We start from the raw sequence: 26975 nt of genomic DNA on the forward strand, positions 1-26975 counted from the left end.
TCTGGGAAATCTAGGTTGTCCTTGTGAGATCCTCAGGGCAAACCTGGCCTTCCAAATTGTAAACACAAGAGTGGTGGGCTGTTTCTGGGTTTATAGTGACTGCTACAGTATGAGGGTTCATGGCTTTGTCTGTGAGTCCCCATCCACTCAGATGCTTCTGCTTACCCAAGCCTTCTCAGCGCCAACTGCTCTTGGCCTTCCCCACAGCTCCCTCTCAGGCTGCACTTCCTGAACTTACTAGCAATCTGTCCTCACTGACCCTCTCCATGCCTTGACCCCCTGATGCCCTCCCCCAGCTTTGCTTGGGCCATGTATAGGATCCATTTTTACCAATATATTTACCTGATTAACTCTTGATTTATGCATGTATGTATGTATATATGTATGTATCTATCTATCTATCGACTTTCCCTCCTCCAGGAAGCCCTCCAAGTCCCCTCTCATGGGGAAAGGGACCCCTCCTTGGACTCCCATAGCACTCTGGCCATTATCTCTAGCACAGCACCACACTGTTTTGAAGTGGAGTGCTTTGAGGTCTGTGTGCCCTCACTGGTCTGGGAGCAGCTTGGGGATGGGGAAAATACCTCATTTTCACCGTATCTCTATTGGGTGCTGCTGAGGGGGCTGCAGAGTGAAGGGATCACATCTGTCCCCACCACCCCATTTTCCTTCCTGGCCCAGTTGACACCTCCCTCCTCCGAATTTACTCCTTCCTATCCGATCGATCGTGCCTGCTTCTCCTTAACTTTCCCCTTCCCCTTAAATGTGGTACCCTGCAGACTCCTCTCCCTATCGGACTCGGCTCAGCTTCTGGGGCAGTCCCATCCACTCCATAGCTTCGACCACTAAGTGTGGGCTGATGACTCCCATTCCTTCATTTGCCAACTATATATTAAGCATCTACCATGTGCCAAACTCAACTTTTGTAGAGGTGATGTTCAAGTGTGGGGAAGGGACAGGAGTACAGAAGATAAACAGACAAAAACCAAGAACTCTCCAAAAAGTGACAGCTACTAAGAAGCAATAAGGCAGACATACTCCCAGCCTAACAGGAGCCCTGAGCTGCTCTGCAGCTGCCCCTGGCCCACTCCCTCCCGACAGAGCCCTGCTGCCCAGCCTATGCCTTTCCTGGCTGGCCCTCCACAGGCTGGTCTCAGCCTGTCTGTCCTGCCTCCCCTTCCCTTGCATCTGCCAGAAACTCAGCCACGTTCCCCAACCTTCCCGGGCCTCAAGAGTCAATTTCACAAGTTGGGGCCTGTTTAAAAAATAAATTAATTAAATAGAAAGATTCCTGGGCCCCACCCCATGAATCAGGATCCACAGGGGCCTGAGGTCCGGGAATCCATTTTGTTTTTAAAGAGTCCCAGGGGATTCCTCTTATCAGGGAAGTCTGGGTAATAACTTCTCTAGGAATCTCAGTGGGTCTCAACGCTGACCCACATTAGAAAAATTTGGAGAGCTTCTAAAACTTGCAATGCAATGCAGGGGGTTCCACTCGCCAGAGACAGACTTAAGTGGCATTCTGCTGATGATTCTAAGACCTCTGAGTTGGTGGTTCATATGTATAAGAACCATGGGGGAGGAGTGGGGCTCAAGAATCTGTGTTTCCAATCAGTACCTTGTCCCAAGGAGATCCTGTCACTAGTATTACAGAAGCCCACGCTGAGAAATGCCTTTTCTAGCCACACTGGACTCCTCACCTCAGCTTTTTCTTGGGCAGTTTTCTCTGTCTGGGGTGGAATACCCCTCCCAGCTTTGTCCTCCTGGAGGACTCAGCCTGGAGGTAGGACAGAGCCTGGATGGAGAGATGTCTTGTTTCCTAGCCAAACTTCAACTAATTTATGTGGCTGAGCTAATTGTCCAAAATCCATACTACTTTTGTTCACAGCAGTCCATCTTTTAGTTCTCAATTAGTTTCTGTGTTCAGACCTCCACCTGGTGGTGTTGATATGGGATTCACCTGAACCTGCGTGGAGCCACCTGCCCTCTGCTCCAGACTCAGGATTTCACAGGGACCAGCCAGGACTCAGCTGATGTTCCCCGAAAACTGGGTTCACCTCTTGGTGGGTGTTGAGCCAAAAGATACAACCAAGCCAGAGATCAGGAGAAGGAAGGATTTATTACTTGCAGCAAGTAAGGAGAACACCGGGGATTTTTTCCAAAGCAGTGTCTCCCCAAACAGCAAAATTGGGGAGGTTTTAAGCTAAAGGTATATGCATGTTCATGAAGGGGCTTGAGCGGAGGAGGACGCAGCATAGAATTGGGGCAAAGGTTGACAGTTAGGTTCCAGTGGACCTGGTGGTTGAGAACCTTGGTGGGGGAAGGTGTTAAGTTCCGCAAAATAGCTCAAGAAAGTGCTTCAGGCCAATCTTTATCATTGAAACAGAACTGAAAGTTTACAACTGATTTATTATCTTTGCTATTGTTCCTTCTCTTGCCTGATAACAGTGTTTGTTCCCTTACGATCATTATTACTGAGACCTGTCCAGGGCAAGAACTGTGGTCAGGTGAGCTCTATGATGTGATGGTAGAGGCTGTATTTTTTCACGTGCGTCTCCAGCATAGCACCAGGCCCATAGTAGGTGCTCAAGGGATGCTTGTTAATTGAATGAATACCTGAATCTGGAAAACTGGAATTTTAATCCTTGTTCTGGTACTAAAATAGCTGTGTTGGACTGACCCAGGTTGGAGTTCAGCCAGATATGTGGAAGGAAGGACAAAGAAATTTGTCCAAAGGACAAACAAAATGGACACAACACAGAGAAGAGAATGCAGTTGTAATATCTCTCCATACTCAATCATCAAATTTTAGTTAAAAAGATGTTCTCATAGTTCTTGATTCTCCCAACTGTCTAGAAGCAGGTTATTTTTTCTCCATGCCTTGATTATCATCTGATGTACCTTATATTTTATTTTATCGTCTTTCTTCTCTCACTGGGAGGCAGAAATATTGGTTTATTTTGGTCACTCCTGCATCTCCTGGTTGGCACAGAGCCCAATTTTTGAAGCTTTCCATTCAACCAAGCCTTCTAAACCCTCTAGGTCCTGAGTGGCCTCTATTTACAGATTAGGAAACTGAGGCTCAGAGAGGTGAGGTTGCTTGTCCAGGGTCACACGGAGACTCCTGCCCGTCACCATCACCCCCACAGCTGCTAAAAGACAATCACGTAAACCCGTCTGGCACAAGCGCCATTTCCTTCTTCCTGCCCTTTGCAAACCCTTTTTCCTCCGACCTCTCCTCCACCCACTAGCGTGCACCTGAGTCTACCCGGATTCCTGAGCCCACCCGGATCCCTGAGCCCGAGGGCTATCTGTTGTGCTTGGGGTTTTGAGAGACACGTGCTACCCGGGTGAATGAATCGCACGTCCCCACCCCCGCCAACAGCCAATCACAGCCTGTCAGAGCCTGGCCACTTCCGCCTATTGCGGGCCGCGTCTGGGGCCTTGCGGCCCACGTGGGGCTCTGGAGACCAGGGAGTAGGTGGTGGTGAGCCAGGGGCGGGCTCCCCCAGCCTCGTCACCAATCCAGGGGCCTGCCGGGGACGGGAGGGGCGGGGCTGATGTGGGGCGCCAAGGCTTAAACGTGACGGGCAGGGGGGCGTAGGGAGGAGTCCCGGGCAGGGGAACGGTGAGTGACAGAGGGGGCTGTCCAGTAACAGGAGGGGTTGGGCTGTCTGAGCCAATAGGAACTCCGTAAGGCGGGACTGGGACCGCAGCAAGTTCGGTTGCGCGGAGACCGCAGCTGTTCCCTGTCAGTGGAGGCAGCGGCGGTAGAGGCGGTGGCGGCAACTTGCGGCAGCAGCGAGGAGGTGAGTGCCGGCGGCGCTGTGCATTTTCCTCTTCCCGCAGCGGGTCGGAGCGGGTGGGCGTGCGCCGGCGCTGCCGCGGGGGACGCTTATGTAAGGGTCGCGCGCGCCAAGGCGGCGCCAGCTCCACGAGTGACGGCTGGAGGAGACGGCAGCGGGCGGTGCGCGACGCGCTGCGCCGCGCGCCGCCCCTCCCCTCCCCTCCCCCTCCCGCGAGGGACTGTTTGCGCGAGCCCGCCCCCCCACCCCCGCCCTGGGGACCCGTCGCCCCAGTTCTCCGGGCCCGCCGCCCCGCGAGCATCCTTCCCGCGTTGGCGCAGCCCGGCCTCGTCCACTCGGCTCCCCGGGGGCCGCCGGCGGCCTTATTCCTGCTCTCGGGCCCATTTTGCAGATGGAGAACCTGAGGGCACGGAGCCCTCAAATGCCTCGCGCGAGGTCCCTGAGGGCTCGAACCCAAGTCTGTCAGAATCCGGAGCCCAAGTGTCCCCCACCATACTGGAAGTTGCTCAGCTCTGAAGACAGCCATGGTGTGTAAGGCGAGGGTTTTCCGTGTTACGAGTGCCTGCACTCTGCTTCCCATAGGATCCTCCTGGTAACCCTGGGGGGCATTCTTGTAATTCCACTTAGTTTCAGAAGAGGAAGCTTGGGGCGCCCAGAAGCAGTGATTAGGAGGAGGTGGGGCTGGGCTCAGCCCGTTATTTCTACAGCTTTTAGCAGTTTACAAAGTGCAGTGAGTAGCAGCTGGCCCTCCGGGAAATGCCCTCCTGGGCACGCAGTCTGAAGCCCTGGCTTTGAGGACCTGCCATACACGTTCCTCCCAGCACATCTTGCTTTGTGTACTTGGAGCGAGTTGTTTCACCTCTGGCTATCCTTTTCCTCATTACACAAGTGCCGGGGCTAGGTCAGGTCTCTAGGTCCCTGGGAGCTTTGAAATTCTTAAAAATCTGATTAAAATTCATTTTGTGATAAAGAGGAGGCCAGGGATCCCCGTTCTGTAGCTGAGAAAACTGAGGCTCAGAGAGGTGCTGCTATTTGCTAGATCATAACCAGAGCCTCCCCAGTCTTTACCAAGAAGTCTTTGCCTTCCCGTTGCTCCCTTACCCACTGCTACCAGCAGCCTTGGCCTCCCCACCCCCCCACCCTTCCCTTGCCTGTGATGCAAATACTGGAGTGGATGTGCTCAGCATTTCGATGCCCTCGCAGCTACAGCTTTTCTGCTTGCCTGCTCTTCATCTAAACCCTTGAACTCTTCATCACATTCTTTGCACACCTGTCATGTTCAGAGCCCTAGACTGGGTGCTGCGCGAAGACGTGGGAGACAAGGTGCCCCAGAACTGCCAACAAACTGGTTGGGGGAGAGAAAAAGAAACAGAGCGTAAGCAGAAAGTCGGCATGCCGCAGATGTTTGTAGAGAGCTGGTGTGGGCGAGGTATGGCCAGAGGAGGACGTGGAAGAGGAAGTTCCGTAGAGGCCGGCAAATCAGGGCAAAACTCACACCAAGGCCAGGGACAGGAGAACTGGACTGGCTGGGGCTGGATGGGCATGGATTAGGGAAGGCTTGGTGGAGGAGGCGAGTTGGGAGCTTCCTTTTTTTTTTTTCTATAAATTATTTTATTTTTGGCTGCGTTGGGTCTTCGTTGCTGCGTGTGGGCTTCCTCTAGTTGCGGCGAGCGTGGGCAACTCTTCGTTGCGGTGCGCGGGCTTCTCATGGTGGTGGCTTCTCTTGTTGTGGTGCACAGGCTCTAGGTGCACAGGCCTCAGTAGTTGTGGCTCACGGGCTCTGTAGCGCAGGCTCAATAGTTGTGCCACACAGACTTAGCTGCTCCGTGGCATGTGAGATCTTCCCGGACCAGGGCTCGAACCTGTGTGCCCTACATTACCAGGTGGATTCTTAACCATTGCGATAGCGCCACCAGGGAAGCCTGAGTTGTGAGCCTCTTGATTCCACGGCGGCCAGCAGTCAAGAAGCAGTGATTGGATTTGAGCAGCCAAGGTTTTATGATGAAGTACAGGTGAGTTTTAAGTAACTGGACCCTGGCAGAGGAAGGCTGAGGAAGGTGGAAGGAGAACGTGGAGGAGATAGCACTTCCCAGTTGAGTGTGAGAAGTTTGGTTGGTCATCTCGCAGAGGCCTCTGCAGGAGGCGTTTATAAGGTGAGGGCACTTGCTAAGGTGCGGGTGAGTCAGAAGTGAGATTGGGTCCAGAGGCGCCGGGGTGCTTGGTTGGGCTCTGAGGGCCCAGCAGCAGCGGGCCTGAGCTACAGTCTGTTCTGTTTGTGTTCTAGTAAGCAACCTATGAGCACGTGTCCTTGTGAGAAGTTTCTTAGTGGCTGCTCTGCCCTGCAGAAAAGGGCTTTGTTCACTATAGCTGCGCGGTACCTATTGGTTGAATTGAATTAGGCTGCCATTCAGAATTTCTACAGTTTACCCCGAAGTCCCCTCTGCTCCTTATCTCTTTATCTTTCTCTACTGAAGCCTGTCCCAGCTTGACTGACTGTCTCCGTGCCAGTTCTCACCTCCAAGATCATCCCTCAGAGGGGTTTGCCTTGATGTTGTAACCCCGGTGGATCCCTCCTGCCTTTGAGGTGCTAGTACAGGTGGCTTATCTTTTTTTTTTTTTAAATCCTCTGCCTTGTTTTCCCTTTGTCTCACTTCCAGTGCCCTGGGTGCTGTGCTAGGTCCCTGTCCTGACACTGTTTGCAGAGGCGTGGGGCACTGGGGCACAGCAGGACTGCAGATCCAGGTCTCATTCCAAGTCACAGCACATTCAGGGGCTGCAGGGATGATTGTCATATGTCAGAGGATCTGGGCGGAAGGCCTGGGCAGGCCCCAGACTGTGCAGATCTCTCCCTGGCACTTTCCCGCGTGAGCTGGAGACCTCAGGCCGGTAAACATTCCCCGTGAGGACTAGTGTGGGCCTTCTCTCTGGCTCCCTCCCAGTAGCATCTTACTGTGTTCTGAACAGGGCCCTCCTCCCCCCATCCAGAAGGTGTGCCTGTTTGGGGGCAAGTTTCTCTTCCAGACACATCGTTCACAGAAGTGGGGCATTTGCCTGCTCTCTCTGAAGCCTCACCTGGGCCTGCCTGACCATCTCTTCCCTTCCCTCTGTGTCTTAGCTGCCTCTTGTCTCAGCTGTGGATACTTTGCCAAACTGTCAAAGGAGTAGGGCCTGACAGTGGAAGCTGGGACAGTGACGAAAAGAGGAAACCGTTTCCTCTTTCTTACTGAATGAAAAGATAGGCTCCCACCTGTTGGGCTTTTTCTTCTCTTTGACCCCACAGGTACCCTCTTCTGCCTCAGCCTCATCTGAGACTACTGGCTGTTACCCCGAAACTCACTTCTTTGTGTCCTTCTTCTGATCTTGTTCCTGACGATCTTGACTCTGCAGGACTTTTCCTCTTCTCTCGTCCTGTCGAAATTACTCTTCAGGCTTTCCTGCAATAAGCCTTGCTGGATCTATTGAGCTGGACGTGGGTTCTCTCTTTTAATAATAATGATGATAAATAATGATTGATTGTTATTAATAATAAAAGTCATCCTTTGTTGAGCTCTTACTGTGTGGTGGCAGGGACCTTGCTAAGCCCCTTTTATGTATTATTTGATTATCACAACAACCCTACAACAAAAGTACAGTTAGCTCCTTGTTTACAGATGAGGAACTGTGAGTGAAATAACTCCCTCAGAGTCACACAGCTAGGAAAGGGCACGGCTAGGGTCCTCCCCAAGCTGTCAGCCTCAGAGTACACGCTCGGGTCCCTCTCACGTACTATCCTGTTCTTACCTCTACTAGCTAGCCCCCAACAATGGTGCCCTATGCAGGGTATGTGCTCAAGACGTATTTTATTGAATTGAATGCCCCAAACATTCATTTTCAGCCTTGACATAATCTACCAAGGCAACTCGTTTTCTTGGAACATGGACTTAGTTCATTTGATGGTTTGCTGGCCTGTGTCTCCATTTTGCTCTTTACTGACCGGTGGCTAAAGCTAACGGACAGGTGTGGCCTTTCAAAAACAAGCAGTCTGTAAACTCTAGAAAGTGGTCACGCACCACCAACTGGGCTTCCATGGGTCCAAACACAGGCGTGCTCTTTGTGTGTGGGGCGGCGGTCTCTGCAGGAAGGGATCTGAGGACAGCCGGCGAAATAGGAAACACATCAGCTTCTTCATTTGTGTCCAGTTGCAGAGTGAGACAGGAACCAGGCTCAGAGAATCCGGAGGTGAGTTAGGTCCTGAAGGATTGGAGGTGGCTCAAAAATTGGCCTGAGGTTGGATGGGAATGGGCAGGAAGACCAGGCACTTCAGATCAAACAAGAAAAGTTTCTAGAACTTGTTCTTGTGTAGTGGGTGCCAGAAAAAGGTTTTACTTAAATGCTTCTTATTAGGCACGTCGGCCAACGTCTGAGCGCGTCCTCTATACCAGGCACGGTGCCAGTGCTTTGAGTGTGTACCTCCTCGGGAGCCCTCCTCCCTGGGTGGCGGTGTTACTCCCATTTCACAGATGAGGAAACAAGCTTTGAGTGGTTCTGGGAGCGGGTGGCAAAGCAGCAAGAATAGAGCCCAGGTAGTTGGACGACAGAGCTGGGTTGCTCTCAGCCCTGTGCTGTCCTAGTGGCCCCCCAGATACCCTTGAGATCAGGGGAAGGCAAAGCAGCAGTTCTTCTCTGGGTTTTAAGTCTGTGTTCCTGCTATGCCTGGCTTCTCTGGGGAGTGCTGGGAGAGAAACGAGGGTAACACTTTCTTTTTCTTTTATTTAGATAACCCCTGCCTCCTGAGAGCTGACAATACACTTGAGGGTAAGTCCTGTGCCTGGATCCAGGTCAGTGGGATGCCTGTGGGAGCAGCAGCTGTAGATGTTAGCAGTCCTCGCACATCAGTGATCAAGCTCAATAAATAAAAAAGGCCAAGCTCTGAGTTTTGGAAAATATATGCAGTCTTTGTCTGTTCCAGACTCTCTTGGTTTTCTTGGTTTTCACAGGAAAGTGATGTCTGGCTCCCTGCTGGCCCCAGTTGGCTGCTGGCCAGCCTCAGCAGGAGGCCTTACTTCTGGAAGGGTGTGGCTTGGGATGCCTGGTGGTGGGGGAGAGTGGCGAGGCTCCTCAGGACCACAGGAAGGAAGCATCTGTAGGGCTGGGCAGCCTCTGAGAAGAGCCCTTGAGTCCATGTGGAGAGCAGGCAGCTGGGCACAGGAGGTGGCTCTGTCAGCTGGCTGTAAAAGCACTTGACACATGTGTCCAGACAACGATGAGGGGGTGAAGGTGGACTTGCCCCTCCTTCCCCCCACATAGTGCTCTGTGTGGCAGCACGGCCCTGTATAACCTCCTGCTCTTCAGGTTTCCCCTCACACAGGAAGCTCCACTGATTGCATTGATCCCGGTGCATCTCCGCAGCCTAAATTCCAAGGCCCTCGGGTCCGGGGTCCACCTGGTGGTCTGTGAGAGGGCCCTAGCCGGGCACGGTCCTGGCTCTGTGTAGCATCCCGCCTGCATTTCAGACATTGATATGCTCTTCCCTTCGTCCAGAGGCAGGCCAGCCGCTACCCCCTGTTTCACAGTTAGGTGCCCTGGGAACTTAGTGGCTCAGGGGCAGCTTTGCCCAGAGCTCAGGTTCAGTGCTCAGTGTGGAGATTCCTTTGTCCGGGGACTTTTTTCATATGATCCTTCAGAACCCATAAGCTGTTCTCCGTCCTGAGATTTTTCCACAGTCCTCACGTGTCCTAGGTCTTGGGCCAGGAGTGGCCGTTTTCCACTCTGAGATGGAGTTTGCTTGGAAAAGTGGGCGGAGTGTAAAGGCAGGTGGTATGAGTGGAAATGCCTCCGGACCTGTGACGGACTCCACCCTCTACAAACTTCCCACTGTTCTCTCTGCTTGCTGTCGGTCTCCCGTCTTAGCTGATAGAGTTGAATGTTGTTGCTCTTACTGGCATCCCTGTGAGGAGAAGAGAGGCAGTTTGGTGACAGTCCCAACTTCTCAGCTTACGGAGCTGAGAAATTGGGGCCCAGAGAAGGCTAATTAGCAGAATCCAAGATTCCGACACCCCTCCTTTTTTTTTTTTTTTTTTCCAGAGTGTCATCTTTTCTTGCATGTCTTCCCCAAATCCATCAGTAGGAAGGGAAAATTAGTCGCCAGGAAGGGCCTTCTTCTGCCAGGTCATCTAATTTGTTAAAGCTTGTTTGGCTTTTCAGTCCCTATTTCCCTCCTGAGTCCATGGAGCTTTGCTTAGTCACTGTAACTAAGACTCTGCCATTGAAGGTTCTCGCCTTCCCCTGTCCTCCTCCTTTTGGTCGCCTTGGTGATCCTGGAGGGAGGTAGATGTGGGCCTTTTTTTCTTTTTTAAGTATTATTCCAGAAGGCATAACCCTGGGTCATCTCAACACCCCCTCATTGCTGCTCTTCCTCACCTCCTTACCCTGATTTGCCTGTGGGGCGGGGGGCGTTTGGCGGTGGTGCTGGGATATCGGATATCCAAGGCAGCTCTAGGTACATTTCCACCAGCTGTGGGCCAGACTCCACATGTGGCAGCTCCTCTCTGGCTGAGGCCTCGGGAAAATTCCATGATCTGGCTGTGCTGAGTCATGCTTAGTCTCTGAGGATACGTGTGTCACCTTTCGCATGTCTGTCACTGGTCAGCCCAGGATCTGGGAAAGGCTGCAGTTACTATAGAGTGATATCATGCTGCTGATCTTTTCTATTTGCCCATCGCTGTATGCTTTTCCCAGTGCTTTTACTAATGTGCTCTTTATCAATATGAAATTGATTAATATTAAATCATTTATAATAAGTGGATTATTCTGGAAAACATTCCTCTCGTGAATGAGGAAACTGAAGTTCGGTGAGACCAAGTGACTTGGTGAGTTTTGGGTGACTGGTGAGTAGCATGCTTGAGTGAGATTTTTTAATCATCCCCCCCCGCCCCCGGGTTTTTGTGTAATGCAAAGATTATTCAGAAGTTACTTTGATTATACAAATTGATTTTCAGTTTGTTCAAGTTACAAACTCAAAAATCTCATTCTTCCTTTAAGGGCCAGTCTTTTACATTTAGCTTTTAAGTGTAGGCTACAAATCTTTCTGTTCTACTTATGATTCTAGAAAATTTTAATAATCACTTTAAGGGGTCTTTGGGTTAATACTTGATCCATTTGCAATCTTAACTCATTTGAAAATTTTAAATTGAGTTTATGAATTACATTCAACTTCCTTTAATAATACTTGAAATTGTCTGATTACCAAATCTTTAATACGTAAATATTCCTGTTTAACTAATAAATTAAACTGACTCTTAAATTTTCTTAAACATTCCTATACTGTTTTATCTTATTTTTTCACACAGCTTTACTGAGGTGTTTTTGACATAATAAATTGCACATATTTAAAGTGTACAATTTATATTTTGAAATATGCATGCACTTGTGAAACCATGACCACAATTAAGATAGTGATTATCCAAAAGTGTCCTTGTGCCCCTTGGTAATCCCTGCCTCCCACCCCTCTCTGCCTTTACCATCTCCAAGTAACCACTGAACTGCTTTCTGTTACTATAGATTAATTTGCATTTTCTAGAATTTTACCTAAGTGGAATCATATAGTATGTACTCCTTTTTTGTCTGGCTTCATTCACTCAGCATAATTATTTTGAGGTTTGTCTATGTTGCATGTATGAATAGTTCTTTTTATTGCTGAGTAATATTCCATTAGTGGATATTCCACAATTTGTTTATCTCTTCACCTGTTGGTCATTTTAGTTGTTTCCAGTTTTTGGTGATTCTAAATAAAGCTGCTGTGAACCTCTGTACAAGTCGTTGTATGGACATATATCTCCTTTTATCTTGGCAAATGTGTAGGAGCAGAGTGGCTGGATCATATGGTAGGTATATGTTTAACTTAAACTGCCCGACCATTTTCCAAAGTGGATTTATCATTTTACATTCCCACCAGCGGCAGTTGAGGGTTCTGGTCCCTCCACACCCTTACCAACAATGGAGACGGTCAGTCTTTTTCATTTTAGCCATTCTGAAAGGTATGTAGTGGCATCTCATGGTGGTTTCAATTTGAATTTCCCTGGTAGCTAATGATGTTGAGCATCTTTTCATGTGCTTATTTGTCATCTGCCAATACTGATTTTATTTTATTTTTTATTAGTTTTTTAAAACTTCATCTTTTTTTAAAATGTTTTATTTATTTTATTTATTTATTTTTGTCTGCATTGAGTCTTTGTTGCTGTGCGCAGGCTTTCTCTAGTTGTGGTGAGCAGTGGCTGCTCTTTGTTGCAGTGTGCGGGCTCCTTATTGCAGTGGCTTCTCTTGTTGCAGAGCACAGGCTCTAGTCACAGGGGCCTCAGTAGTTGTGGCATGCGGGCTCAGTAGTTATGGCGCATGGGCTTTGTTGCTCCGCGGCATGTGGGATCCTCCCGGACCAGGGCTCGAATCCGTGTCCCCTGCATTGGCAGGCAGATTCTTAACCACTGCGGCACTAGGGAAGCCCCAATACTGATTTTAAACTTAGTAAAATTCCGAGTTAAAATCCTAAGTTTAAACCAATTACTCAGTTACATATTTTAATTGGAATCTTGAGACTGACTCGTTACTCTGAACAGACCAAATTCCCTTGAACATTGAAGTACATAAAGTAACAGATACACGAAGATTTCTTAACACAAAATTATAAATATTATGGTTTTTATTTTCTTAGGCATATTTATATGCTTAAATTTCGTCTTCCTGGAGTTAAAGAAGCTTGCCTAATAAGGAAATAATGATATGATCTCAAACTGTAGTAAATTACTTTCCTAAGTGACATTTGGAGTTTCTTTCTCAACTGGATAACACTTTTTTTTTTTATAATTCAAGAGATTGCTGCCCAGGGTGAAACTGGGTCTTAGTCTTTGAATCCAACTGCTAGGCAGAGCCCAGAGTCATTGCCATTTTGCCCCCAACTGGGGACAGTTTCATAGCCCATGTGCCCTAGATTGAGGCATGCCTAATCCTTCTCTTCTCATGGAACTCTGCACTTCTATACTCAGGCTGCTACGCTGTGTGACTGGATTCAATTAATCTACTTAAGCCTTCATTTCTGTGCGCTATGGCCACAAAATAGGTGGAATTAAAATACAAAATAGGTGGAATTTAGATTCTGCATATCTTCCAAACCTTTGATCAAGGACTAGTTTTAAAATCTTGCCAGTGGGACTTTCCAGGTGGCACAGTGGTTAAGAATCCGCCTGCCAGTGCAGGGGACATGGCTTCAAACCCTGATCTGGGAAGATCCCACACGCTGCAGAGCAGCTAAGCCTGTGCGCCACAACTACTGAGTCCGCGTGACACAACTACTGAAGCCTGCGTGCCTGGAGCCCATACTCCACAACTAAGAGAAGTCACTGCAATGAGAAGCCTGTGCACTGCAACAAAGAGTAGCCCCTGCTCTCCACAACTAGAGAAAAGCCTGCGCGCAACAATGAAGACCCAATGCAGCCAAAAATTAATTAATTAATTAATTTTAAAAAAATCATGCCAGTGACACAGCAGTGTGGGAATTTGAGTCCCAGTCTTCTGTGTCTGGTGTTTCCTCCCTATACCTTACATCTTATCAAATGCAGAGAAAGGGAGTCTGGTACTTAAGGGTTCTTGGTTTCTGGTCAGGCTTGGTTACTAAGAAATTCTGGCACCCGAAACCCATGCCTGCCTTTTCGTATTCTTTAGTTCATCCCCCTGGAAATGGTGAGAACCCTGGCCTCTCCCTAACCTCCCAGTGGAGAGCTACAAGCCTCTTTGGAGGGACATTGTCATCAAACTCTTGTTAGAGATTTGGATATTATTTTATTTATTTTATTTTTTTAAAGAGATTTTTTTAAAACTTTATTTTTAAAAATTTATTTATTTATTTTTGGCTGCGTTGGGTCTTCGTTACTGTGCGAGGGCTTTCTCTAGTTGCGGCGAGCGGGGGCCACTCTTCATCGTGGTGCGCAGGCCTCTTACTGTCGCGGCCTCTCTTGTTGCAGAGCACAGGCGCCAGACGCGCAGGCTCCGTAGTTGTGGCTCACGGGCCTAGTTGCTCCGTGGCCCGTGGGATCTTCCCAGACCAGGGCTCGAACCCGTGTCCCCTGCATTGGCAGGCAGATTATCAACCACTGGGCCACCAGGGAAGCCCTAAATTTATTATTTATTTATTTATTTTTGGCTGTGTTGGGTCTTCATTGCTGTGCGTGGGCTTTCTCTAGTTGCAGCGAGCGGGGGCTACTCTTCGTTGCAGTGCGTGGGCTTCTCATTGCGGTGGCTTCTCTTTTTGCGGAGCACGGGCTGTAGGCGCACAGGCTTCAGTAGTTGTGGCACATGGGCTCAGTAGTTGTTGCTCGCGGGCTGTAGAGCACAGGCTCGGTAGTTGTGGCGCACAGGCGTAGTTGCTCCGCGGCATGTGCGATCTTCCCAGACCAGGACTCGAACCCGTGTCCCCTGCATTGGCAGGCGGATTCTTAACCACTGCGCCACCAGGGAAGTCCCAGAGATTTGGATTTTAGATGATAAACAGATCTGGACTTGCGTTCCTGTTTTGTCACTGGGTGTGGCCTTAGGAAGCTTGTGACTGGTGAGTGGGACCTGGATGAAAATTATTAATGCAGGCTGACCTCTCCCCTGTTGTCTAATGCTTATGTGGCTCCATATGGGTAAAAGCGAAGGTCTGTGGAGTTACATGAAGAGGAAATTTGAATAGGGGACTGTCTTAGATTCCTGCTTTTCAGAAGTTTTAAATACAGTCTTTCCTTACGTTTGACTCTGAGTTCCCCCTTCAGGTGGTGAAGGAGCATTGCGTGATACACAGCGTGAGAATCTATTCAATGATGTCAGTGACATCACTGAGTATTAGAATCTGCATGCAAAGAGACAGGAAAATGTGCTGCATATCAGGGCAGGGCATTAAATGGCAGAGGATGCAGAGAACATTAAAACTAAAACTTAAAAAAAAAAGGCATTTGACAAGGCAATTTCAGTTCTAGAAATGTAACCTAAGGTATAATGGGACAAGCACACAAGCATACTAGGCTGTTTGGATCAGCATTTTTATAGCAAAAAAAAAAAAAAGGGAAACCACCAAATGTACATCAGAAAAGGATTGCTACATATGCAGTCCATTCAGTGTCATACAATGCAGCTTTAAACATAGCCCGTGTACCCTGATCAAACTGTTGCTGTAAACCTATTACCACAGAGCAAGAGCCAAGATACTTTTACTCGAGAAAAGGTAAAACAAAATGTGTAATACCTCATTTTGGTTATTTTGGAATGTTATTCCAATTTTTTTTCTAGATGCTGGAATTATAAAATTATGTGTTTAATAAATGTTGCTGTGTCTTTGTAAGTAATCAGATTTTTAAAAAATTTTAGAGAAGTGTGGCATTTAAAACACTATTTGGGGCTTAAGCTCAAGTACAGAGTGTTTAAGTATCAGAGTTCTTTTACCCGTATTCTTCAAAAAATTGTTTAGAGGGATGAAAACCTCTTTCTAACTGCCATATGAGATATAGATTCCTCGGGAATGGTGAAATAAGGAGTTCTTGAAAGATATTCCTCTGTAAAAGAAATGAGAAAACTGGCAAAAATTGTCAGAATCAACTTTTTCAGAACTCTGGAAATTAACCAAAGGCTTACAGCAATCCAGGGAACATTTATTCAAAAAAAATGGCTGAATCTTGTTTTCAACAAAAGATTATGAGGCATGTAAAGAATGGCGTATACACAGGAAAAGACACAATCAGTAGAAACTGTCCCTGAGGAAACTCAGGCCTTAGACTTTATAGACAAAGACTTTAAATCATCTATTTAAAAATATGTTTAGGACTTCCCTGTCAGTCCAGTGGTTAAGACTCGGAGCTTCCACTGCAGGGGGCATGGGTTTGATCCCTGGTTAGGGAATTAAGATGATCTCCCATGCCTCGCTGCATGGCCCAAAAAAAAAAAAATGTTTAAAGAACTAAGGGAAAGTATGAGAACAATGCCTTACCAAAAAGAGATGAACAATAAGAGATAGAAATTACGAAAAAAAAAAATTCTGGAGTTGAAAATTACAATAACTAAAGTGAAAAAATCACTAGGAGCTCAACAGCAGAGTTGGGCAGGCAGAAGAATCAGCAAACTGTTTTTGTTTTGGCCGCGCCACGCAGACTGTGGGATCTTAGTTCCCCGACCAGGGATTGAACCCGCACCCTCGGCAGTGAAAGTGCAGAGTCCTAACCACTAGACCACCAGGGAATTCCCAGAATCAGCAAACTTGAAGATAGGTCATTTGAGGTTAAACACTGAGAAACAGAAGGAAAAAAGAATGAAGGAAAATGAGCAGGGCCTCAGACACCGACAGCATACGCATGATGGGAGTCCTAGAAAGAGAATAGAAAGGAGCAGAACGAATGTTTGATGAAATAGCCCTAAAATTCCCAAATTTGATGAAAAACAGTAATTTATGTACCCAGGAAGTTCAGTGAACTCCAAGTAGGATAAAATCAAAGAGATCCACACCTAGACACATCATAATCAAAGAATCTTGAAAGCAGCAAGAGATAAGCGACTCATCACAAGGACCTTTGATAAGGTTAAGAGCTGACTTCTCCTTGGAAACCATGGATGCCAGAAGGCAGTGGGATGAACATAGATGCCATATGAGGCAAAACCTTTAACTGTATTTGATCTTTGAGTCTTAGATGGCTCTGATCTCTTCCATCTTCAGGGATAACATGTCAATGTAGTCCCTAAATAACAATTACTCAAGCTCCTTTCACACTTGACCTGTAGGAATTCTTTTACCAAGTTCCCCTCTGCAGGTATTTTTAGAAATACCTAAGGAATACTTACTATGTGTTCCACCAAGCCTGGGACATAGTTGGGGCTCAAAAAATCTTTGTTAAATGAATAAAATCCACCTGGGTTACTGATTTCCTTGGCCAGCTGTCTATTTTCTCTTCTGCATGTCACTAGTTCTCCCTGTCTCAGGGCTGTTGCCTCCTTCCTCATACTATTTTGCCTTCAACATGCAAACAGACTTAACTCATAACTTCTCAAAGTACATCTTTTATTATATTTTATTTTATTTTTTTGGCGATACGCGGGCCTCTCACTGTTGTGGCCTCTCCCGTTGCGGAGCACAGCCTCCAGACGCGCAGGCTCAGCGGCCATGGCTCACAGGCCCAGCCGCTCCGCGGCATGTGGGATCTTCCCGGACCGGGGCACGAACCTGTGTCCCCTGCAACGGCAGGCGGACTCTCAACCACTGCGCCACCAGGGAAGCCCTCAAAGTATATCTTTTAAAAATATTACCAGGCTTCCGGGTGGTGCAGTGGTTAAGAATCTGCCTGCCAGTGCAGGGGACACAGGTTCGAGCCCTGGTCCGGGAAGATCCCACGTCCCGCAGAGCAACTAAGCCCGTGCGTCACAACTACTGAGCCTGCGCTCTAGAGCCCGCAAGCCACAACTACTGAAGCCCGTGCACCTAGAGCCCGTGCTCCGCAACAAGAGAAGCCACCGCAGTGAGAAGCCCGCGCACCACAACGAAGAGTAGCCCCTGCTCGCCACAACTAGAGAAAGCCTGCGCACAGCAACAAAGACCCAACACAGCCAAAAATAAAAATAAGTAAATAAAATTTAAAAAATAAATAAAAATGTTACCAGATATTTCACAAAATTTTACTGAATGCTTGGGGATAGCAGGTTGGAATTACAACACAGAAAAAAAAGTTTTGTCCCCAAAGGTGAATTCAACCTTTACCTCAAGAAAAATAGAACTACTACTATAATCTACTAATGGCAGCCTCTCCCCTACCCATCAGCCATCAAGGTTTCAACTATCTCACCCCAGGACACTATGGAACCAACTGCTGATGTTCTATTGCTTTTGTTGTTGATAATATTCCTTATATGTATATCACACTTTAGAGTTTTATTCTTTATTGGACAGTTCTCATTTGGACAGGTTAAGGTTGTGGTTCCATCGTCATGGATGATGGATCAGAGGTTTGGGGGGCGTTCAGCGACTTACCCAGCTCCACCAGTAAGAGGCAGACCCAAGCTTTGTAAGCAGCAGTTCCAGTTCCTGGCCTTGGGTTCTTCCTGCTGTCCAGAATATTAGAACATGATGCCTCAGTGTCACTGTGCGCAGGTCTGAGAAGACCAACCCGAAACTCTCCGACTTTCCTACTTAAATTAATCTCTTCATCCGTGTTTGCTGCTTTTGTCCCAAAAGCCATTTGTTGTCACCTGGGCTTGTGGCCAGTTGGGAGTCTTCGCTCAGGGCAGGGCTCTCCTCCCTGCCATGTTGCCTAAGACCTTTTGCCTTTCCTCAACCTTTCTGGATTTTGACTATTCAGTTCCAGCCGGTTGCAAAACAGCTGTTTGTGTTTTTGCTGACCCGAATCATCTTTCCATCCCTTTTTACTTCTGATATTCTTAAATGGCAGTTTCAATATTTGGCAAAATAAATTCCCCGTGATCTAATCCTGAGTTTTCACACTTCACTGAATGGTTTAAAAAGGGCAAAAGTTATTACTGTGCATTGTTCTAAGAAAGTGTTTGTTCTTTCCTCAAGCATTTGCTGTGCATCTGTGGCAGGCACAGATGGATCTGACGACATGGCCCCTGCCTTCAGTCGCTTATCCTGTGGTTGAGGAGAGAAGGGATGCATGTCCTGGGGCAAAATACATGCTCGCTCAAGTAGTAACTAGCTAATAAGGAACAGTCATAACTGCTGTTTACTGAGTGCTGTTTCTGTGGCAGGTAAGATGCTAAATGCAAAAACGAATGTAGAAAATTATCAGGCAAGTTCCTTAGGCTCTTTGAGCTTTGGTTTCCTCGTCTGTAACATAGGGGCAATAAGACCTTCCTCATGGGGATATTGGGGGGATTAAATGAAATAACGTAAAGCGGCACTTAGTGGGTACATCCTAGTGGTGGCTGTGTTGATGGGGCCAGTGGAGAATAGTTCCAGGAGAACTCATTATGGAGAGTAGAATACATGAGGCCAAGGGCCTGCAAGCTGAGGGGACTGGTGGGAGGGGAGCTGCTCAGAAAGGACTTCTTGGGAGAGCTGGTCCTTGAATGAGGGAGTCACATTGGGGTTGGTGGAGAGGAGGGGACGGTACCCAGGCAGTGGCACACGGAGGAAAGTCATGGTGATGAGAAGAGCCAGGCATGGGAAAGGGGTGATGATGCCCCTAGCCTCACTGTCAGGAGGAAGGCGATGGATGGTCCATGAAGGTGGAGATTTGTGTTTGCTTTGTCTTCTGCTGAACACACAGGACCCTGGAACTTAGGAAACCCTGTTTAAAAAAAAAATGGATGCTCTTGGGGATTAGTGAGCATCAGGGCTGGGAGATTCATTCTGTGAATGCCCAGCTGCCTGTTGGGATTTGAGACAAGAAGCCTCTGAGATGCTTGAGCTGGCGACCCCCCGAAAGGTGAATGGGGTTTTGAGAAACTCTTCTGGAAGCAGTGAGCCAGCTGACCTGGCATGGGGAGAGGCAGGAGGTCAGGGTGGGGGACCAGCTCTGAGAGGCAATTGTTGCAATTCAGACCTGCTGTTACCACGTGTGTGGACTAGGGAAGGGGTGGTGATGGGAAGGAAGAAGTGAACACAGAAGGTTGCCATGGAGCGAAGTGGAGAGAGGACTTGGAGAACTCTAGTTTGTAACTCTACCTCTGTCCCGAAATGCAGAGCAAGAAAAGCAACGCATTCATGTAGCTGAAGGACTGAGGTCGGGGAAAGTGGAGAGGCGTAGAAATAAGGAGTTGAAGTGGGGTGCCATTTTTGGAGATGGGCTATTAAACCCAACTCAAAATTTCCTGAGAAAATTGAGTTTGCTTGAGACCGGAGCAGTTAGTCCTGAGAACTTACCTGGAGAAAAGTTAGAATAGACGGGGGGCACCTGCTGACGAGAGGGGAAGTGCGTGGAGACTGAAGTCACAAGTTAGGGGATGGTCAGCTTTACCTTCTATTGTAGGAAAGGTCTGAGTCTAGTCTTGTAGCTGGCCTCTCCCTTTGTTGTTTTTACGACTCTGAGTCAGTTTTCTTCCCCCTCATGACTCACTTCTGCAGCTGGGGAGAACACACAGCTTAAAGAGGCTTTCTCTCTAGGGGGCAGATGAAGGACACTTCTGGGGCAGAGGGCCCCAGAATGTAGCCATTCCTAGCAGACTTATGGTCCCAGAAGGACATTTCAGTCACTGCCTCTTTGAGATTTTTGTCCCAGATCAGCCAGCCCAGCAGAGTAAGCCCAAGTGGTCAGTTATCGATGGGATCCCAACCAGGGGTCTCTGATGGTGTTTTTTATGTTGAACATCTCTGACACCAAATGTGTGCTGTTTTTCCCAGCACCAACAAATTCTCTGACTCTCTGGCACCAACTGGGTGATCTACAATTTAATTCAGTTCTGACACTAACCACTTGGAGTTAGCGCAGATACCAAAAGTTAAGCGCTCAGTCCCACAAGACTGTCCCTATTTCAGTCACCAGTCCCCAGTTACCACCTGTACTTCTGACCAACCGACTAGAAATAGGGCATTCCCACCTAGGTTTGATAATTTGCTGTAATGGCTCACAGAACTCAGGGAAACACTTTACCTACATTTACTGATTTATTTTAAAGGATACAAATAAACAGCCAGATAAAGGGGTACTTTAGGTGAGGTCTGGAAGGATCCAGGCACAGAATCTTCTGCCCCCATGGAGTTAGGGTGCCTCACCCTACTGGCATTCACCAACCAGGAAGTTCCCTGAACCCTGTGGTGTAGGGTATTTATGGAGGTTCCATTGTGTAGGCATGATTGGCCATTGGTGATTAACTCAATCTCCAGCTCCTCCCCACTTCCTCGAAGTCGGAAGTCCGGGGTTAGGGCTGAAAGTGCCAATCCTCTAATCACGTGGTTGCTTCCTGCGGTTAGCCGGCCCCCTATCCTGACACTATATCTAGGAGCTCACCAAGAGTCATTGTATCAGCACAAACTCAGGCGTGGTTGAAAGGGACTTTTATGAATAACAAAAGGTGCTCCTCTCACCCCTATCACTCAGGAAACTCTTGTGCCAGGAACCTAGGGCAAAGACCAAATATATATTTCTTATTATATCACAACATTGCAGGGTCTCTGTGGGATCCTGGGCTTGGATGGGCTGGAGTTGTACCCTGGCTGTGAAATCTCTTGAGATGATGGAGGACCTTCCACCCTGAAACCTGAGGTCTGGTGAAGCAGTTACTGATAAGGCAAAGGAAGCCCAGGTGTGATCCATGTGATGGCCTCAGCAGCACTACACTTGAACCTAATAGAGTTTAACGGGTTACCAAGTGGTAACCCAAAAGATTAGGGCTTGACTTAAAAAAAAAAAAAGAGTTTTATATTTTAGCTCAGTAATACTTGCTCCTGGTACAGATGTTTAAATGTATAAAAATCTCCTTTTGTTTTCTCTCCCTTATAACCCAGTGTCTCTCCCTAGAGGCCACCTCTGGTTAAAGTGTCTTGTCTATCCTTTTAGAGACGATGTGGCCATTTAAAATAGAAGTATATTTCTGTTCTTTTTTTCTCCTACACCGTCTCTCTGCTCTGTGCCCTTTTCATTTATGAATGTATCTTAGAGATACATTCCATATCAATACGGATGTCTGCCTCACTCTTTTTCTTTTGTTTTAAACAAAATGCACATCTTTATTTGTATATTAGAGAGTCTGAAAGAATATATACCAAACTGTTAATTCTATTTGAGGAAAAAAAGGGAGGGTATCAGTTACTGTGTTTTCACTTGCAAATAATAGAAAATATAGACACAAATATGCTTAAATAATAAATGGAATATAGTGACCAAGTAACCAAAAAGCTCAGACGTGAAGTGGGCTTTGGTGAAGGGTTGATGCAGGAGTTCAACAGTGTCATTCAGCTGCCAGCCTTTCTCTGTCTTGCCCTTTGCCTTCAAAGGTAAAAGCTTCTTGAGGACGTTATGCTAAGTGAAATAAGCCAGACAAAAAAGGACAAATACTGTATGATTCCACTTATATAAGGTACATAGAACTGTCAGACTTTTTTTTTTTTAACATCTTTATTGGAGTATAATTGCTTTACAGTGTTGTGTTAGTTTCTGCTGTATAACAAAGTGAATCAGCTATATGCATACGTATATCCCCCATATCCCTTCCCTCTTGCGTCTCCCTCCCACCCTCCTTATCCCACCCCTCTAGGTGGTTGCAAAGCACCGAGCTGATCTCCCTGTGCTATGCAGCTGCTTCCCACTAGCTATCTGTTTTACATTTGGTGGTGTATATATGTCTATGCTACTCTCTCACTTCGTCCCAGCTTACCCTTCCCCCTCCCCGTGTCCTCAAGTCCATTCTCTACATCTGTGTCTTTATTCCTGTCCTGCCCCTAGGTTCTTCAGAACCATTTTTTTTTAGATGCCATATATATGTGTTAGCATACGGTATTTGTTATTCTCTTTCTGACTTACTTCACTCTGTATGACAGACTTCAGGTCCATCCACCTCACTACAAATAACTCAATTTCATTTCTTTTTATGGCTGAGTAATATTCCATTGTATATATGTGCCACATCTTCTTTATCCATTCATCTGTCGATGGACACTTAGGTTGCTTCCATGTCCTGGCTATTGTAAATAGAGCTGCAATGAACATTGTGGTACATGTATCTTTTTGAATTATGGTTTTCTCAGGGTATATGCCCAGTAGTGGGATTGCTGGGTCATATGGTAGTTCTATTTGTAGTTTTTTAAGGAACCTCCATACTGTTCTCCATAGCAGCTGTATCGGTTTATATTCCCACCAACAGTGCAAGAGGGTTCCCTTTTTTTTTTTTTTTCTGAGGGTTCCCTTTTCTCCACACCCTCTACAGCATTTACTGTTTCTAGATTTTTTGATGATGGCCATTCTGACTCGTGTGAGGTGATACCTCATTGTCATTTTGATTTGCATTTCTCTAATGATTAGTGATGTTGAGCATCTTTTCATGTGTTTGTTGGCAATCTGTTTATCTTCTTTGGAGAAATGTCTATTTAGGTCTTCTGCCCATTTTTGGATTCGGTTGTTTGTCTTTTTGATATTGAGCTGCATGAGCTGCTTATATATTTTGGAGATTAATCCTTTGTCAGTTGCTTCGTTTGCAAACATTTTCTCCCATTCTGTGGGCTGTCTTTTTGTCTTTTTACGGTTTCCTTTGCTGTGCAAAAGCTTTTAAGTTTCTTAGGTCCCATTTGTTTGTTTTTGTTTTTGTTTGCATTTCTTTAGGAGGTGGGTGAAAAAGGATCTTGCTGTGATTTATGTCATAGAGTGTTCTGCCTATGTTTTCCTCTAACAGTTTTATAGTGTCTGGCCTTACATTTAGGTTTTTAATCCATTTTGACTTTATTTTTGTGTATGGTGTTAGGAAGTGTTCTAATTTCATTCTTTTACATGTAGCTGTCCAGTTTTCCCAGCACCACTTATTGAAGAGGCTGTCTTTTCTCCATTGTATACTCTTGCATCCTTTATCAAAGATAAGGTGACCATATGTGCGTGGGTTTATCTCTGGGCTATCTATCCTGTTTCATTGATCTATATTTCTGTTTTTGTACCAGTACCATACTGTCTTTTTTTTTTTTTTTTAACATCTTTATTGGGGTATCATTGCTTTACAGTGGTGTGTTAGTTTCTGCTTTATAACAAAGTGAATCAGTTATACACATACATATGTTCCCATATCTCTTCCCTCTTGCGTCTCCCTCCCTCCCACCCTCCCTATCCCACCCCTCCAGGCGGTCACAAAGCTGATATCCCTGTGCTATGCGGCTCCTTCCCACTAGCTATCTACCTTACGTTTGGTAGTGTATATATGTCCATGCCTCTCTCTCGCTTTGTCACAACTCACCCTTCCCCCTCCCCATATCCTCAAGTCCGTTCTCCAGTAGGTCTGTGTCTTTATTCCTGTCTTACCCCTAGGTTCTTCATGACATTTTTTTTTTGTTAAATTCCATATATATGTGTTAGCATACGGTATTTGTCTTTCTCTTTCTGACTTACTTCACTCTGTATGACAGACTCTAGGTCTATCCACCTCATTACAAATAGCTCAATTTCGTTTCTTTTTATGGCCGAGTAATATTCCATTGTATATATGCGCCACGCTTTCTTTATCCATTCATCCGATGATGGGCAATTAGGATGTTTCCATCTCCGGGCTATTGTAAATAGAGCTGCAATGAACAGTTTGGTACATGACTCTTTTTGAATTTTGGTTTTCTCAGGGTATATGCCCAGTAGTGGGATTGCTGGGTCATATGGTAGTTTTATTTGTAGCTTTTTAAGGAACCTCCATACTGTTCTCCATAGTGGCTAAACCAATTCACGTTCCCACCAGCAGTGCAAAAGTGTTCCCTTTTCTCCACACCCTCTCCAGCATTTATTGTTTCTAGATTTTTTGATGATGGCCATTCTGACTGGTGTGAGATGATATCTCATTGTAGTTTTGTTTTGCATTTCTCTAATGCTTAATGATGTTGACCATTCTTTCATGTGTTTGTTGGCAGTCTGTATCTCTTCTTTGGAGAAATGTCTATTTAGGTCTTCTGCCCATTTTTGGATTGGGTTGTTTGTTTTTTTGTTATTGAGCTGCATGAGCTGCTTGTAAATTTTGGAAATTAATCCTTTCTCAGCTGCTTCATTTGCAAACATTTTCTCCCATTCTGAGGGTTGTCCTTTGGTCTTGTTTATGGTTTCCTTTGCTGTGCAAAAGCTTTGAAGTTTCATTAGGTCCCATTTGTTTATTTTTGTTTTTATTTCCATTTCTCTAGGAGGTGGGTCAAAAAGGATCTTGCTGTGATTTATGTCATAGAGTGTTCTGCCTATGTTTTCCTCTAACAGTTTTATAGTTTCTGGCCTTAATTTAGGTCTTTAATCCATTTTGAGCTTATTTTTGTGTATGGTGTTAGGGAGTGATCTAATCTCATAGTTTTACATGTACCTGTCCAGTTTTCCCAGCACCACTTATTGAAGAGGCTGTCCTTTCTCCACTGTACATTCCTGCCTCCTTTATCAAAGATAAGGTGACCATATGTGCGTGGGTTTATCTCTGGGCTTTCTATCTTGTTCCATTTATCTATCTTTCTGTTTTTGTGCCAGTACCATACTGTCTTGATTACTGTAGCTTTGTAGTATAGTCTGAAGTCAGGGAGGCTGATTCGTCCAGCTCCGTTTTTCATTCTCAAGATTGCTTTGGCTATTCGGGGTCTTTTGTGTTTCCATACAAATTGTGAAATTTTTTGTTCTAGTTCTGTGAAAAATGCCAGTGGTAGTTTGATAGGGATTGCATTGAATCTGTAGATTGCTTTGGGTAGAAGAGTCATTTTCACAATGTTGATTCTTCCAATTCAAGAACATTGTGTATCTCTCCATCTATTTGTATCATCTTTAATTTCTTTCATCAGTGTCTTATAATTTTTGCATACAGGTCTTTTGTCTCCTTAGGTAGGTTTATTCCTAGATATTTTATTCTTTTTGTTGCAGTGGTAAATGGGAGTGTTTTCTTGATTTCACTTTCAGATTTTTCATCATTAGTGTATAGGAATGCAAGAGATTTCTGTGCATTAATTTTGTATCCTGCAACTTTACCAAATTCATTGATTAGCTCTAGGAGTTTTCTGGTAGCATCTTTAGGATTCTCTATGTATAGTATCATGTCATCTGCAAACAGTGACAGCTTTACTTCTTCTTTTCTGATTTGGATTCCTTTTATTTCCTTTTCTTCTCTGATTGCTGTGGCTAAAACTTCCAAAACTATATTGAATAAGAGTGGTGAGAGCGGGCAACCTTGTCTTGTTCCTGATCTTAGTGTAAATGCTTTCAGTTTTTTACCATTGAGGATGATGTTGGCTGTGGGTTTGTCATATATGGCCTTTATTATGTTGAGGAAAGTTCCCTCTATGCCTACTTTCTGCAGGGTTTTTATCATAAATGGGTGTTGAATTTTGTCAGAAGCTTTCTCTGTGTCTATTGAGATGATCATATGGTTTTTCTCCTTCAGTTTGTTAATATGGTTTATCACATTGATAGATTTGCATATATTGAAGAATCCTTGCATTCCTGGAATAAACCCCACTTGATCATGGTGTATGATCCTTTTAATGTGCTGTTGGATTCTGTTTGCTAGTATTTTGTTGAGGATTTTTGCATCTATGTTCATCAGTGATATTGGCCTGTAGTTTTCTTTCTTTGTGACATCCTTGTCTGGTTTTGGTATCAAGGTGATGGTGGCCTCATAGCATGAGTTTGGGAGTGTTCCTCCCTCTGCTGTATTTTGGAAGAGTTTGAGAAGGATAGGTGTTAGCTCTTCTCTAAATATTTGATAGAATTCGCCTGTGAAGCCATCTGGTCCTGGACTTTTGTTTGTTGGAAGATTTTTAATCACAGTCTCAATTTCAGTGCTTGTGATCAGTCTGTTCATATTTTCTATTTCTTCCTGGTTCAGTCTTGGAAGGTTGTGCTTTTCTAAGAATTTGTCCATTTCTTCCAGGTTGTCCACTTTATTGGCATAGAGTTGCTTGTAGTAATCTCTCATGATCCTTTGTATTTCTGCAGGGTCAGTTGTTACTTCTCCTTTTTCATTTCTAATTCTGCTGATTTGAGTCTTCTCCCTTTTTTTCTTGATGAGTCTGGCTAATGCTTTATCAATTTTGTTTATCTTCTCAAAGAACCAGCTTTTAGTTTTATTGATCTTTGCTATTGTTTCCTTCTTTTTCATTTATTTCTGATCTTATCTTTATGATTTCTTTTCTTCTGCTAACTTTGGGGTTTTTTGGTTTTTTTTAAAATTTATTTTATTATTTATTTATTTATGGCTGTGTTGGGTCTTTGTTGCTGTGCGAGGGCTTTCTCTAGTTGCGGTGAGCGGGGGCTACTCTTCATTGTGGTATGCGGGCTTCTCGTTGCAGTGGTTTCACTTGTTGCACAGCATGGGCTCTAGGTGCACGGGCTTCGGTAGTTGTGGCATGTGGGTTCATTAGTTGTGGCTCACGGGCTCTAGAGCGCAGGATCTGTAGTTGTGGCACACAGGCTTAGTTGCTCCATTATATGTGGGATCTTCCTGGACCAGGGCTCGAACCCGTGTCCCTTGCATTGGCAGGTGGATTCTTAACCACTGTGCCACCAGGGAAGTCTGTATTCTGAC

At 45.9% G+C, this 26975-nt stretch overlaps 1 protein-coding gene across 17 annotated transcripts in view; it reads left to right on the top strand.

The window, feature by feature from the left end:
- The first annotated feature begins 3660 nt into the window (after window positions 1-3660).
- The window catches only part of PC (pyruvate carboxylase), a 106997-nt gene continuing 83682 nt past the window's right edge, over window positions 3661-26975 (top strand). For 5 of the 17 annotated variants that reach the window (XM_089914439.1, XM_089914442.1, XM_089914444.1 and 2 more), the window contains exons 1-3: window positions 3661-3809; window positions 4198-4333; window positions 8562-8600. The gene's annotated coding sequence lies outside the window, so the exon portion shown is untranslated. Of the gene's footprint in view, window positions 3810-4197; window positions 4334-5689; window positions 5819-6777; window positions 8025-8561; window positions 8601-26975 lie in introns of those variants that run through there. The other 12 variants (XM_089914447.1, XM_089914450.1, XM_089914448.1 and 9 more) reach the window with 5 other exon arrangements.

This window comes from Delphinapterus leucas, chromosome 7, assembly GCF_059928025.1.
Source record: "Delphinapterus leucas isolate spDelLeu-1000000601 "Yukka" chromosome 7, BTC_Dleu_Yukka2, whole genome shotgun sequence".
Classification (NCBI taxonomy): domain Eukaryota; kingdom Metazoa; phylum Chordata; class Mammalia; order Artiodactyla; family Monodontidae; genus Delphinapterus; species Delphinapterus leucas.